Source organism: Pocillopora verrucosa, chromosome 3 (assembly GCF_036669915.1).
Source record: "Pocillopora verrucosa isolate sample1 chromosome 3, ASM3666991v2, whole genome shotgun sequence".
Lineage (NCBI taxonomy): Eukaryota > Metazoa > Cnidaria > Anthozoa > Scleractinia > Pocilloporidae > Pocillopora > Pocillopora verrucosa.
Window position 1 is genome coordinate 13,501,106 of NC_089314.1, and position 14,014 is coordinate 13,515,119.

At 35.7% G+C, this 14,014-nt stretch overlaps 1 protein-coding gene across 20 annotated transcripts in view; it reads left to right on the plus strand.

The window, feature by feature from the left end:
• The window catches only part of LOC131771961 (gamma-aminobutyric acid type B receptor subunit 2), a 54,751-nt gene that overhangs the window by 17,449 nt on the left and 23,288 nt on the right, over positions 1-14,014 (plus strand). For 8 of the 20 annotated variants that reach the window (XM_066162991.1, XM_066162990.1, XM_059087845.2 and 5 more), the window contains 3 exons: positions 3,060-3,151; positions 8,062-8,146; positions 11,152-11,221. The exons of 1 other annotated variant lie outside the window; for it this stretch is intronic. The gene's annotated coding sequence lies outside the window, so the exon portion shown is untranslated. Of the gene's footprint in view, positions 1-2,777; positions 2,953-3,059; positions 3,152-4,885; positions 4,976-8,061; positions 8,147-11,151; positions 11,222-14,014 lie in introns of those variants that run through there. 11 more of the 20 variants (XM_059087848.2, XM_059087846.2, XM_059087850.2 and 8 more) reach the window with 6 other exon arrangements.

The following is a 14,014-nucleotide window of genomic DNA, read 5'->3' on the forward strand; positions in this document are numbered from 1 at the left end:
AAGAGAGTCATTGTAAAATTAAGAATTTTCGATGTGCAATGAGGCGTATTTCAATAACTCCATTTCCACTTTCACGCATTGCGCATGTATTTACGAGTATTCGTTGAAATATTCATACATAGTGTCGTTTTTTCATCTCAATAAAGCGTTTTTCGATGCTTAAACAGCCAGTTTTATTGCTCAACAAATACTCTGTTGTTTGCTGGAAGATTTTGGGTTGAGATTGGCAAAATATTGAAGGAATTTAAAGGATACCTAAGAATGTTAAATTTATGAAGAAAATTTTTTTTTGCTTGTTCATGGAAATGATGAAATCGCACATGAATTTTAATGAACACATTTTCGTCCGCATGAATTCTGACACGATCATGAAAACTATTGTTAAATATGTCATTGATATGAAGGCAATTCTTAAAAAAAAACTATAAACTTATAAACTATATAAGCAATATCATAGCTGATAGCTGCTTGTTTTAATGCGAGTATGTCAACATCATTGTTTTGGTCTAAATTCGAGTGAGAAACAAGAACAGTGATTCAGCCTAAATGTTCAGAACATAAACTCTTATAGGATAATGGAGTGTTCCAAAAAAACTATAAAGAGAGAAGAATCTTGCTATGTTTAAAAGGGAAAAAATGTTAAATAGAGAAATGACTTAAGGAACGATTTCATATAATTTTAATGAAAATTGAATTCATTGGGAGTGTAGGCGTAAAGTGTGAATATATCTGAGCAGATATAAGCAATTAGATGCTCTTTAGGGGGCCGTTGTGATAAATGTTTCAAAGAATACAAACGGCTCGATATTCCGTTTATTTGCTGAAGATTTATAATAAGACTTCTTCCCGATCTAGGGGAGATGTCAATTGTTTGTCTCGCGTTTTTTCTTCCCTATCTACTACTGAAATTACAAAACGTTCCAAGTGCAGTAGAATTGTTTATTTTGTAGATCAATCTCATCTGTGGAGCACATTTTATTATCCATTGATCTGAACTTATCATACATTACCATATTTAAAAACTAAGAAAAATAGAAATTAAACCAAAGAAAAAATTGAATTTCAACATTCAAAACCTAAATCATAATTTTTCATTTACGCGGTAGAGGTGTCGAGGTGTTAGGAGAATTTTCAAACAATATGTATCGAATTTTAAAAATAACAAAGGTTTACTATTATGAAATATTTTTCAAAGATAAAGGCAAATTCACAATGTCACAATCGAGTCTGCATACTCTGAAAATAATCTAAAGCAAGAGCCCATTAGTAATAATGGGCTACTGTCCAAACACACCTATCAACCGCTGAGAGCGCAGGGAAAATCTTTAACATTTTGTGACAGTGTTAATTGTACATTGCTTTTGTTCACTCAAGTAAAATCGCAAGGAACTTAAATTCTAACGTCAGCTAACGTTGTCTGTTTTTAAGCAATGGCTATGTTTGTTTGTCGGCTGGTTAGAGTATGAAACTCTCCCCGGTGCGCCTTGACATCTACGAGCTCATATGGAAACCCTTTCCTTTTTTTTGGCTTCTTCAACTGAATGCGTCAGACGGAACATATGTTAGCAAGCGCTAAGGGGAAAAAGTTTCAACTTCAGGGTACAGTCCGCGTCAAAAATTGTCCTAACTTGATCAGCCCCGTTTTTCTGAATATGGAAAACACGTGACACCTCTTCAGCCAATCAAGTGCAAAACTAAAACAGCTTTTGTCTCGATCACTCGCGTTTTCTCGCGCTCTAGTCTAGGTGTCAGGTTTTTTTTGAGATTTCATTGGCCTTTATACTGTTTATAATCTCTCGCCCCTATAATATATATTATAAAAAACGTAATTGCCTGATATGATAAATTTAATTTCAAATCTCAGTCGAAAGGCACTATGGGTAGAGAACGAAAAACGTCTTTGTTATAGTGCACAGAACACTGCTAAGATTTCAAGTCTTGCAACCGCAATTGCGTTGAGGTCACTCAAGAGCTAACCACTAATAATGGCAAACTCAGGTGTCTTCCCTCAGCTGGTTGGAATTTTTAATCAAATTATGTTTGACTTGTTCTGTTTGTTTGTGATTATTTGTGGAAAGTTATAGCTTGCTCATGTATGTTGAGTAGCTTTTAAACAGAAGATTCAAAACTATCTCTATATCTTTGCGTAAATCTAAAATGGTAGGCAAGGAGCAAGGAGGTATAGCTAAATTACTACAAATAAGAAATCATTTAAAAAAATTATGAAAGTATATTTCGGTCTACCTTGAAAAGTGATCTATATTTTTTATCCCTCGTTTTTTTTTTTTTTGATTGGTCGACTGCCTGACATGACGTCACAGGAAACAGAGCTGTCTCGACCAAAATTCAACGAATGATTCTTTTTTTTTTGGGCTTTCACTTCGCTTCTTTTATCCGTAATCCTAATATTTTCTCTGGCAATTTCTCAATGGAGTTTTGCTGATCTACCCTAAAAATAAAAAAAATAGTGTTTTGGTCAAAACAAGAGGGTCTTGAGTGGTGTTCTCAGTGTAAACTCACTTCTAAAGCGAATAAGCTTATAAGCTGGTCGATAATATTCGCATTGGAAAAATTTTCAAATATAACGATAAGAGTTTATTAACCCTTACGAGAGTTAATCCTAAGCATTATACGATTGAAAAGATACGCTCCGCCCCACGTTATTTATGCACGATTTGCATTTTTCATCATGTGCTTGCCTCGTTTCTTCCCGTTTACTATCGTTTTCTGGTATTTCCCCGTTGCTAGTCAAATGATCGATGTCTGCCGTCATCGTTTGTTTAATGTCTTCGTTTCCATAATTAATATCAGAAACAAGTAGCTTTTCGATCAAACACGACCATTTGCTTAGCTATTTCATTGCAGCCACCAACTGGCGAAAAAATTAAAATGTCTTCGGTAATACCCACTAGTTTTTCGCTTCAAGCTAAACTTAACGGTTCTTCATTGGAGGTCAGAAGATTTTCGAGATGAATTTTTAATCAGACCTTATTTGCGTTTACTCTGCTTAGCGAAAAATCGTTTACAGGTGCTTACTCCTTTTTCGCTTCTTTCTACAGACAAGAAGAAAGAGTTAACCTTCGGCGGAGTAAACAAATCGACAGTGAAGGCTAAATTGAATATACTGTGTATACCCCTCCACATAGACCAGGTAAACAAAGCAAATATATTCCGGTTTCCTTTTTTTAATACACATTTTACTGAATAACCTTGAATGTTTTTGCCTGTATTTTAAAGTCACGGCCTACAGCTACAAGAAAATACCCTCCCACTGTTAAATATTTTGTGCCCTAAACGCAGTTATTTCATTGTGGCAAAAATATGGCCAAAATAGATATTGTGTCTTATTTTCCTTCTTCACTTGAAGCTATAGAAAAACGCAACTGAATTAAACATGATGAATAAAATTTTAACTGAGATTACAGGCGAGTGTGGAAATGTTTCGAACTTGAGTAACACATATAGAAAATCTAGTTCTAATATTTTATTTTTCCGTTTTTTCGTGTAGCTGTTGCCACTCTGCTCAACATAATACTTAAATTAATAGTTTAAAACATACAAAAGTGAATGTTTTAATTAGAATATTTTCCAAATTGACAGCTGTCACCTGAAATTTAAACGTTCCCCTTGAAACTGTCCAAAGAAACTAAAATGAAAGCTAAACGCTATATATTTGTTTTGACAAATTCGCGCAACTTGTTCCAGAAACATTTCTCCGTTATTAGATAAAATAGAACGGGTTAAGATAAACTATTATGCTCATGCATCTCTTGTCACGAAACTTTAAAATCAGAGAAATTAGCATTTGGGAAATTATTTAAAATCGTAGGTGAAATCCGCAGTCCTGTGGCGCCGACTGAGAGATATGTGTGAATCTCAACTACTCCTTTCTAGACAACTCCCACAACGGGAATCATATTTAGAGCCTAACTACTTTACTCGACGTCGCAAAGTCTGCTTAGGAGTATCGCATGTAGAAACAATTTTCACATAATAAAGTAATTACACCAAGAGGCGGATATATTAGACTTGGTTTTCTTGAGGCGATGAAAGGAACTGAAAGCAGCTAAAACCGCAAGGCAAACCACCCGCTCTTATTTTTTTTATTATTTTTTTTAAATCCTGATGCTCATCATGTCCGACCTGCAAGAGCATTTTTTTATCCCCATATTGTCACGTGTAGCTGCCCACGCAAGCTCAAGGAACCCGTCAACGAGAAAAACAATTTCTTTCTTCGGCGACGTTCACGAAACTGGACTTTGTCCTCTGTTCCTCATCCGACTCGCTTTGAAACTGAAGTCGATCGCCAGAAGATTTTTTGTTCAGTATAAGTCGCCACAATATATTGCTATTTCATCGAACCACCGACTCTTCTGCCGTTTCCTCTCTTTTTATTTTTAGCATCTCAATCTTATCTTCATGAATAGGCACTTAATTAAGCGGATTCACCTGCCACCATAGTAGTTCCGGTGACATAACACGAAACATTTGGCGCCTATTAGTTAGTTGAGTAATTACTTAAGAAGCACACATTTGCGTTAACACTACCTATGTGTGCGCGATTTAAAATCAACTTTTTACTGGCTCGTGTAGGTTCAGAATAGCTTGGAACGATTGCGCTCTTCATAATTTTCCCGTGAAACTGCAGTCTACGAACAACCAGAGAGAACTATCCTTCGTTTTCGTCTCAGAATCAGGTCTTATGTTTTTGTCGCACCTTTTCTGCGCTAACCTGTGAAGTTTTGGCCTTTTTCAAAATTGTATACAAACATAATCTTGTAGTTGTTATAGCCTCGGGGTGATTTTATTTAGCTGCTTACAAAGTACAATTAACTTCTATCTATTCAAACACCTCAGCTACTGTATATAATGCATTTCATTAATTTAGATGCGAATACAAGTATAAGTTCATCGGCAAGTACATCTCTAGTTCGATCGAAAGCTCAAACTTCTGGCTACCAAGTGATAAAAAAAGGTAATAACATTCCTTTTTTAATATCTTGGCACGATCCCCGTGGATTTACTGGTTTAGCATGAATTTAACAGTTGTTCGGCATAACTGGAAGAAACTTGAGTTTGAGAATCAAGACGGTATTTCTTCGAGTAGGAACATGATCCTGTGTTTGTTAACGTTTCCAAGAGTCTCTGGTACCGGGTAGCTGAGCTTATAGAATTCTATACATCTTCGAATTCTGAGCGCAAGCTCTTTCGCGATTTCTTCATTGGCGAATTCAGCAGACGGCTTGCAAAGCTGAAATCCTAATTTACATTTTCAATTATTTTGTGTGCAAGCAACAAAAAAAGATCTCTCTCATACGTCTTTCTCCTGTATTTTCTTTCTCTTTGCCAAAGTTAACCCTATATATTGCTTAGCTATATAAATTGTTTTAATACCCCATTCACATCAAAGCATCGACATGTGTTAGACTTGTTTTGTTAAACACGGGTGGAAATGTTTTCTTCATCAAAGCTGCTTTAAACCAACGTTTGTGACCTTTAATTTAAAACACTAAAATACAAGTCAGTGTCTACTTTAACACTATGGATATTCAGTTTTTCAGTTCTCTGTTTATAATTTTCATTCAGTTAAACAAGGTTTAACTACATGTTTTTCTGGTGTGAAAGGGGTATTTGAGTGTCACTATGGACCTGTGAAACTCCCAAATTTCACCAGATGAGGAGAGTTATTCCAAAAGCTAGTTCCTTGACAACCTACCCGGATATTGATGCGAACGACTTCCTAAAGACCATGTCTGAGTTCTTTTGTTTACTTTCTGATTTCCTACTTAGACGCTAAGATCCGACAAAGTTTCTTCTGTCTGTCAAAGTGAGACAAAATAGCACACTTTGCATAAGAAATCAGGTGATGGTGGTGCCATTTCACCTTAAATTATACGTGCACTATTGATGAGGCGCTTAAAATCTGATCACTTAATTAAGGAAGAAATTCATGGAGAATATGAAGAAAGATTCGTTGTTAGATTAAAAGGATTTTTAAAACATTCGTGAAGTAAAGCTTTAATTTTTGATAAACATTGAAAATAAAATGTGCCCGTGAAAGAATAGCGTTCGTTCGCGAAATAGCAATCTCTGGTTGTCTCAGAAATTTCAGCTTCATCTATTAAAACATTCATCTAAAGATAATCACTCGAAAGCTTCCTCTCTAGAGTACAGCAACTAGCAATCATAAACGTCATGATACCCATCGTTCATTTACAAGTTGTACCCAGGTCCTTCCGTGTCCATATCATTTTCTGTCTGATTCTCAGGCTAGAAATTGCACTCTTTTGAAAATTGCTTTTTAAAGAGGTTTTATTTTGAACGACGCAGTCATGTTTAAAGCTTATGACTTACCCAACTCATAACTAATGGCCTGCCTCTGCGAGAATCTTTTTGTCCAATTTCTTTAAAACTTTGACCCCTAAGAGTGACTCACACGTAATTTCTCCTTACCATATAACTCGTGAATAACACAACAAAGTCCTGAGAATAAAGGAAAGAAGCTCTCGATTGTAAAACAAATTCTTCCTTCAGCAACTGAGGCAGTGTATGGAGAACAGTACGGAGACTACGAATATTGATGTTTAGGTGTGAAGGGCTATCTTCAAGTTCATCAGCGAGGTTCAGTTTCAAATTCAGTTTTTATTTATATGTCAAAACATGATTTCTTTCTTCCAACTGAGATCAAATTTGCCCAGTTTAGCAGTTCCACCCAACGAATTTTTGAGAGGCACGGGTTTGACCTCTATTGATTAAAGCCTGAATTGTTTAGGCCTCTTTCCTAGCAATTTACGTCACTCGTCGTTCGTCTGTGAGGATCGTTTCTGAATTTCCTCAACATCCATTAAGCGGAGTGAAGTCTGACAACCAGATGAGTTCACAGAAGAAGTAAAAGGATCGGCAAAGAAATATATTGTGAGCAATTCCCATCTTTCAGGCTGAGAACCAACAGAATTTCGGGGCTAAGCCTTTTCATTTAGCATATTCTTTTCCACCAACATTACAAATTCAAAATGCTATGTTTTTTATCTCGTGTCTAATATCTTTCGAAAATACTGTCATATTTTGTAATCACCCTCCATAATTCTGCTGAACTAACATGACAAATTGAAAATGCAATTTTCCTTTTTCTCCTCTCATTTGCTACTCTTTTATAATATACTGTCATATTTTGCAATTATCTTCGTTAATCCTACAAAACTATCATGGCAAGTAGGAAATGCACCCATCTGCTAATCTGTCACATCTTGTTCTTGTCCTCGTTAATTTTTCGACAACTTTGCCAAAAGACATAACAAACACCACTTTAATTGTATGAAAAATATCTCTTTTTCCCACTTATCGACAGAGATTACATAATGTTTCTTTCTGATGATAAACACTGAGCTTGCGATTTTTTTTCTGCAGCATAATAGCGTTAGATATAATATTTTGTAATTTACTCTTTGACACACAGGTCTAGTGCACAGTAAGTGCAATTTTAAAATTTTGGGTCTAAATTTTTGAAGTCAGATTCGAGGAAAAGAAAAACTTTCCCAACATGAAGCTTTTTTTTACTAAGAAAATGAGTCAATCTTTTAACAGTCTTATCGAACGACAGCTAGATAATACCTGAGTGATTAAAATATGCATAAGACTGAATAAACATTTGAATTAACTGAAAAAAGTCCCTGAGGGTTATCGTTTCCTCAATGGTGAGCCAACAATTTGGCCGCCCATTAGAGTCGAATAAAACTTTAACATAAAACAATAAACTACACCCTTGTCTAAAACTTTTGTTCTAACCTGAGATCATAACATCGACTCGGAGGTGGGGTTGTTGGTGTCATCCACAAATGACTTTAAACCATGATCACGAAACATGGAAACAACGCTTATTAAATACACAGAAGATCGACATCGATTACTCCCTACACTTTGAATAATTTATGCCATTTCGTGTCGACCCTTTTGATTAATAGGATAAAGTAAATTCTTAACATTAAGAAAGCTTTCAGGTGTCGCTGTAACGTAACATCCACACTCAGTTTTACACTCTATTACTTTTTGGGTCTGTTTCAGAAAATTTCACACTATCAAAGTAGTAATCTTGAAGAAGACATCTAATTGTTTATGCATTTAAACTCAGCCATCCTCTACCTATAAGGTAAGAAATAATGATAATTTGAAACCTTATATCTCTTTATATATAAATCTTTGGGTTAGATTTCTTAAACACTACCAAAACATTGTGCGCTAGTTTAACTGCATCTGAGAATAAATGTACGAATTGTTCAAAATTTAAAGTTATTTTCCGGTTATAAATGTAACTTGAAGCATCTTGCAAACCTGTTTAAGTTCACACTGGTCGAAAATTTCGAAGGCCAGTGTTTGGATTTCATGCAAATATTCGTTATTGTGGTAAAGTGAGCTTTCTCATGCCTGTCGGCCACGGTTGAAAGTCTTTCAAAAGTGATCCCCTAGGCAGGGATGTTACTCTGAAATGCATCTTGAAGGAAAAAAAATATAAGGAACTTTTGAGTGTGGTTTATGTAGGAAGTAAATTGACTCTCTAGAAACCCCTTTATAGAAAATATAAATGCTAAGGCTAAAGCCTAAAAAAAATATTATTATGTCTACGAAATATTAATGCTCTCAATTAGCCAATAATTCGTGCTTTCGCGTGCATTATAGGAGTTTGATGCATACTGAGAAATTTGCATAACACTTACAAAGTAAGCGAAATGTTTCCTTCAAGGGCATTCGAGCGCAATTGCAACCACTAGAGTGCTCCTCAAACTTCTCAAGTGTATCAATAAGTTGATGGCCAACTGAAGTGGAAGATGTGAAAACAGGTGAAATTTTTTCCAATCACTCGGAAGCGAAGGTAAAGTACCTCGCACGAGTTTTGAGTCAGTTTTGCCTTAGGTCTGTTAAAGTTTCGTGTAGACTGTTTTTCGTGCCATGTGTGCATATTCCCAGGCAAGAATGCTACTTATTCCGGTCGCTCATTGAAAATGAATATCCGCTCAAGAATTTTGCTCAGATTCCGACCACGGTCGTATGACAACGAACCATTAGTCTAAAATTTCATTTGATTGAGTCATCAAACTGAGTTTTCAGCTTTGCTGTAGTTCTGATGTGTAGAAAAAAAGTTACATTTTGCAGTTAAAGCGACCTTGAAATTAATAGAGAAAGTAAGAATAGCACGAAAGAAGTAAATTAAACCGTAGGTCAGCTGAAAAAAGCTACTAATGAAGCCCGAAGAGTGTAGGAGTACAGCAAAACTGATTCGATGTACTGCGACCAAGTAACTTTTACTGAGATTACGCTGATGTTTACCGATATCCAGCTCAGGGATACTCTTTCAGACATCAAATTTGTCTGTCTTAACAACAGCCAAAACGACCGAAAATAAATCGAGTTCTACTTTGCAGTTTTTCGGTGAAATCTTTCGGCCGAAGCAGTCGGTTGCAGATTTGTATAATAAACCACTGAATCGTTTGCCCGAACGAAGGTGAATCTGCTCTTGCCGATTTTGTTGCAAATTAATGATGTTTTCTCATGATATCATTTCATCGGTTTCCAACCCACGCGTGTCACAAAATTTCCCGCCATTAAAGGAAAAGTCTTAGTCAAAGCAAGAATTCATTTTCCATGAGGTTGTCCATTAATACAAGTTTAAGACTAACGACCAAATCATAAGGTACGCATTTGATTAAAAAAAAACTCGTTGCATTAAAACATCCTGAGAAAACACGAGGTAAACTTAACATCAATAACCATATTTTCCATACTAACCTTCATACATTTCCTTTTGTAATGAAAAGGAAAGTTCAATGAAAGCATCTTAGGTTGACGATCATTTCCTCGGTAATTTCGTTGCATTCGTTAAGTTACAGTTTCTTAAGAAAGGAGTTTGTTTTAGCAGAAAATGATCACAAAAGTATTAGTTTTTAGCTTCTATTTGCCTAAAGGTGCAAAACGTGAATTCATAAGGTAAAAAAAAATAAACTGAAACCGGGTTTGCCGATTTTTTAACCTTCTAAAAGGTTTTGTTTTTAACTCCCATTTTTCATCCGTTCTCATCAGGAATAAATTTAGAGTAAGAGCGCTTAATACTTACCGGTGACATTCACAGCTATCGCAAGAAATATCTCCCGTGGCGTTAATTTGGAGCCGTCAGGATATGAAGATGATAAGCTTACAGATCTCCCTAACAGTATCAGTCTGCGTTAAAATTTGGTTCCCAATAGCATTGAGTTGCGAAAGGGCACTTGCATAAGGTGGATCATTTAAAGTAAATTAATGTTTTTTCCCAGTACTAACTACGAGAACGAAACTACGATGAAACTTTTGCTATAGGTTCTTCCAAACAACGGCGAAACTTTCGTATAGTGTTTTAACAGTCTTTATAGCTTTTGTTGCATGCATGTGCGTGATATATCTGCACAATTTGCCCACGGCACACCGTATGTCTTTGAATGAATTAAACGAACTATTTAATTGGTAAAGTGCTTTTAAAGGCAGGAGAATTAAAGGATAAAATTTGAAATATTAACTAGATGGAGATTTCCGATCGAAATTGGGAAATGCGCGGTTTGATAAGAATTTTAGAATACACCATCCTTGTGCATGTCTTAAACAATCGTTTTCTTTTGGATTGATAATTTTTTTTCGAAATTCTGCCAAACCTTAACACGTTTCATAAAACTCCATAACGAAAATTCTTTGTCAAATAAAAAAAACCAAAAAACACAAAATAAACTTAAAAATGCAGTTATTATTCCATTCACAGATGAACCAGATTGAGCGATTTGGACCTCATGCAGCCATGCAGTATTTTTAATTTAATCTTTCCGCACTAAATCCGCTTGATTTAAGCGATACGACTTGGACTGCATAAAGGCCAATTAATGGAGGTGTAAAGATGGACAGATGAAAAGAAAATTGGCCTAGTGTAAAAACCAGAATGACGTACGTTGAATTACTAATGAAAAAAATTCTCTTTAGGGACCTATGGTTGTCTGGGTGATTCAGTTAAAAGCACTTTGTCGATCGCCTACAGATTTTGTATCACACTCTTAAGAAAACATCTTTTGGCGCTCAGTGGAAATAAGGTTGGATCCCTAAAGCCATTTTGAGGACAATATCTTTTCTTTCCTGTGACAGAAAGAGAGCGAATCGAACATTTGATAACCACAGAATAAGACTGAGCATTGAGAAACCAGAAAGTGCAAAGGTAAATACTACTATAGCGAGTTTATGTATGGCTTCATGTAAACAAAACTGAAATGTGAGGGATAACCTCACTGTCTCAGAGCATTAGTTGAGTTCTAAATTAAGGAATAAGATTACAAATCTCCTTTAGTTTATTATCGAAAATTTTAGTTTGAAACTACCACTGACAAGCACGAATGAGACAAAAGAATATGTTTCACTCTACCGCCCTTCGTTGTAATGACAAACAATGGCTTGACTCCCCTTTCTACAAGGATGCGTTGTTTGATATCACAAATGTACATCTTCTAAACCTCTTGTACGTAATTCTATCACAAAAGCTCAAATTTGACACTTAAAAAGGTTGCCTTGAAAATTGTTTGTTTCTATATTAGAGCCTTGTCAGTTGACTCCTGTGTATACCGTAACACGCCGACAAATTTGCTCTAATTCTAATTTTAACACTGCAAATATATTTGGCAAGAGGGATCTGCGATGCTCTCAATTTACTAAGCTCTCCAAGGCATGCAAATGTTGTGTTTTGAACGAACACGAATGGGTTCAGGACAAAAACAGAGGCGCGAAAGAACACGACGACAACAAGAACGGTAGCATCAAAACACAACTAAGTGCTCCTCTTTCGAAGATGAAGAATTCTAACAAGTATTTTTTACGATAAATCGCTGCAATTTTTGCAGTTCAAACATTGCTTAAAGTTCTGGGTGACGTAGAAAAAGTAATTTGTAATTTTAAAACGTAGTGGGTGTCTCTACCCACTGAGCATTTCGTTTCCATCCGAGCACTTTATTAACGAAGAGGAGGAAGGCTGAATTAATCTTTTGTTTCTTTTGTGGCAAAATGCAAGTTAAAGGTTCATAAAAACTGAATTTCACTTAGCGTTTAACACATCCTTTTAATTTCTAACTGACCTAAACTCATCCAGAAGTCAAATCACTTCAGTGTTAAGAGACGTTTATGAGGTAGTAAACCATTCGTGTTCCACCCCTGAAAGAAAGGGGCTGAATCCTATAAAACAGCCCGCGAGCCTACCATACATTTCATATTCAAAAGCAGCAGTTTATCACTATCAGTCAATGTCATGGTGTGAACGGCAACGAAAATGACTGCATTGGCTTTCCATATCATGAATACGATTCTATCATAGCGCATCCAATTTTCTGCATTTAACAAAGTAAAAAAAGATCTTAACATTTATTCAATTTTATAACCTCTGATAGAATTCACCCCATAATGGAGGCAGTTTTTTTTCCCACACGTGTGATATGCGGGAAAGGCTTTCATTTAATCAAATCGAAAAATTCTGCTTACTACATTGTCAATTGAAATGCGATTTTTCATAAACGCAAGCATAATTTTTTTATTGAAACTAAGTATTAACGTCATAGGTCAAAATGGCCATTTTCACTTGAATATATCTTTCGAAATAAAACAATTCTATAGCTTCATTTATCAAAATATAATGTTCGCGCTGCTGAATTTCACAAGGGGAAAAAACGATTATCGTCGGAAATAGAATCTAAGATTAATCTGGAGTCAACGACGTCATTGCAAATAATTGCGTTCGAGCAGGCACGAAATCTGACTGCAGCCAAGATCTTAACAAAACATCCAGTTTGTTCCATAATTTATCAAATACGAAGCTGAGGTATTTCCACGTTTTGCAGAAAAGTAATTCCTTCCATGATTACTCAAAATCCACATCGGTTTCTCTCTGCGACTCTTATGTGGAGATAAAAAGTTATTTCAAAGGCTTAAAATCCTACGCGCGTATTTGTAATCGTCAGCTCGAAATTTGTGCGCGGTATTCCACTTTAGCAAATTTATACTCTCTTTTTTTATTTATAAGCACCTTTTTATTATCACGTTCAAGCTGACCAAGATTTTCAGATCATACTTAGGTTGAGAATCAGTAAAGAACGTCTCTATTTTCTTTTTTTACGAAAAGTTGAAATAAAGATAAAAGAAATTTGAAACTGTGGTCTAACAGAACAATTAACACAAATACTTAAGAGTCTTTTTTAACATCAATAATACGGTTGTTATTATACGGTACACTGAAGAATAACTCAGTTTGTAGCCGAACTTAATCTGGTCAGGTCCGAATTGATTTATTGAAATACTTTACCTCACAACTTTAAAACTTGTTAAGAGCGTTTGTAGGCTCGAGTCACAAAAAAATAAGAATGATTAGCCGTAGCACCAAAAGGGTGTACTTTCGTTTTCAATTTGCACTCGTGATAGCTGATGTAAATTCGGTTTACATCTCTTAAGAGACATAAGCGTTAACTTAATTTAGATTAAGTTTCAATTTAAGGCTACCTTCGTGGGAAGGTTTTTCCTATATCCGCAGCTCAGGAGGTCCACAATCACCTTTGGTGAAAGAGTTCATGTAGTTAACTTCATGCAAATTTGATGTTCGGGAAAGACGGCTGCTTCAAGTCGAACAATCACCACTGCATCAGCAAAAATAAATTGATTCCAACTCTGTTGCAGCTCAATCCCACAAAAGACTCTTCCCAAAAGGATTTTTGGAATGAAAGAGCATGCTTACTTTACATAAATCATGAGTACAAATAAGTTCCTTGGGAAGTATTTTGTGAGGTTTTCTTTTCTGTGTAGACCATGTATGTGAACTATCTAACAATCGAACATCCTTAGCTGCGTTACTTTATCTTGCACGCAGCACTATAGTTTCTTTAGAAACTTATCCCCTTTAACGTTATCAGAATTTTGCAGTGGGAGGCTAAAATTGTAGAGACCTTAAATCCCTCTTTAGCTCATCTCTAAGAGTAAT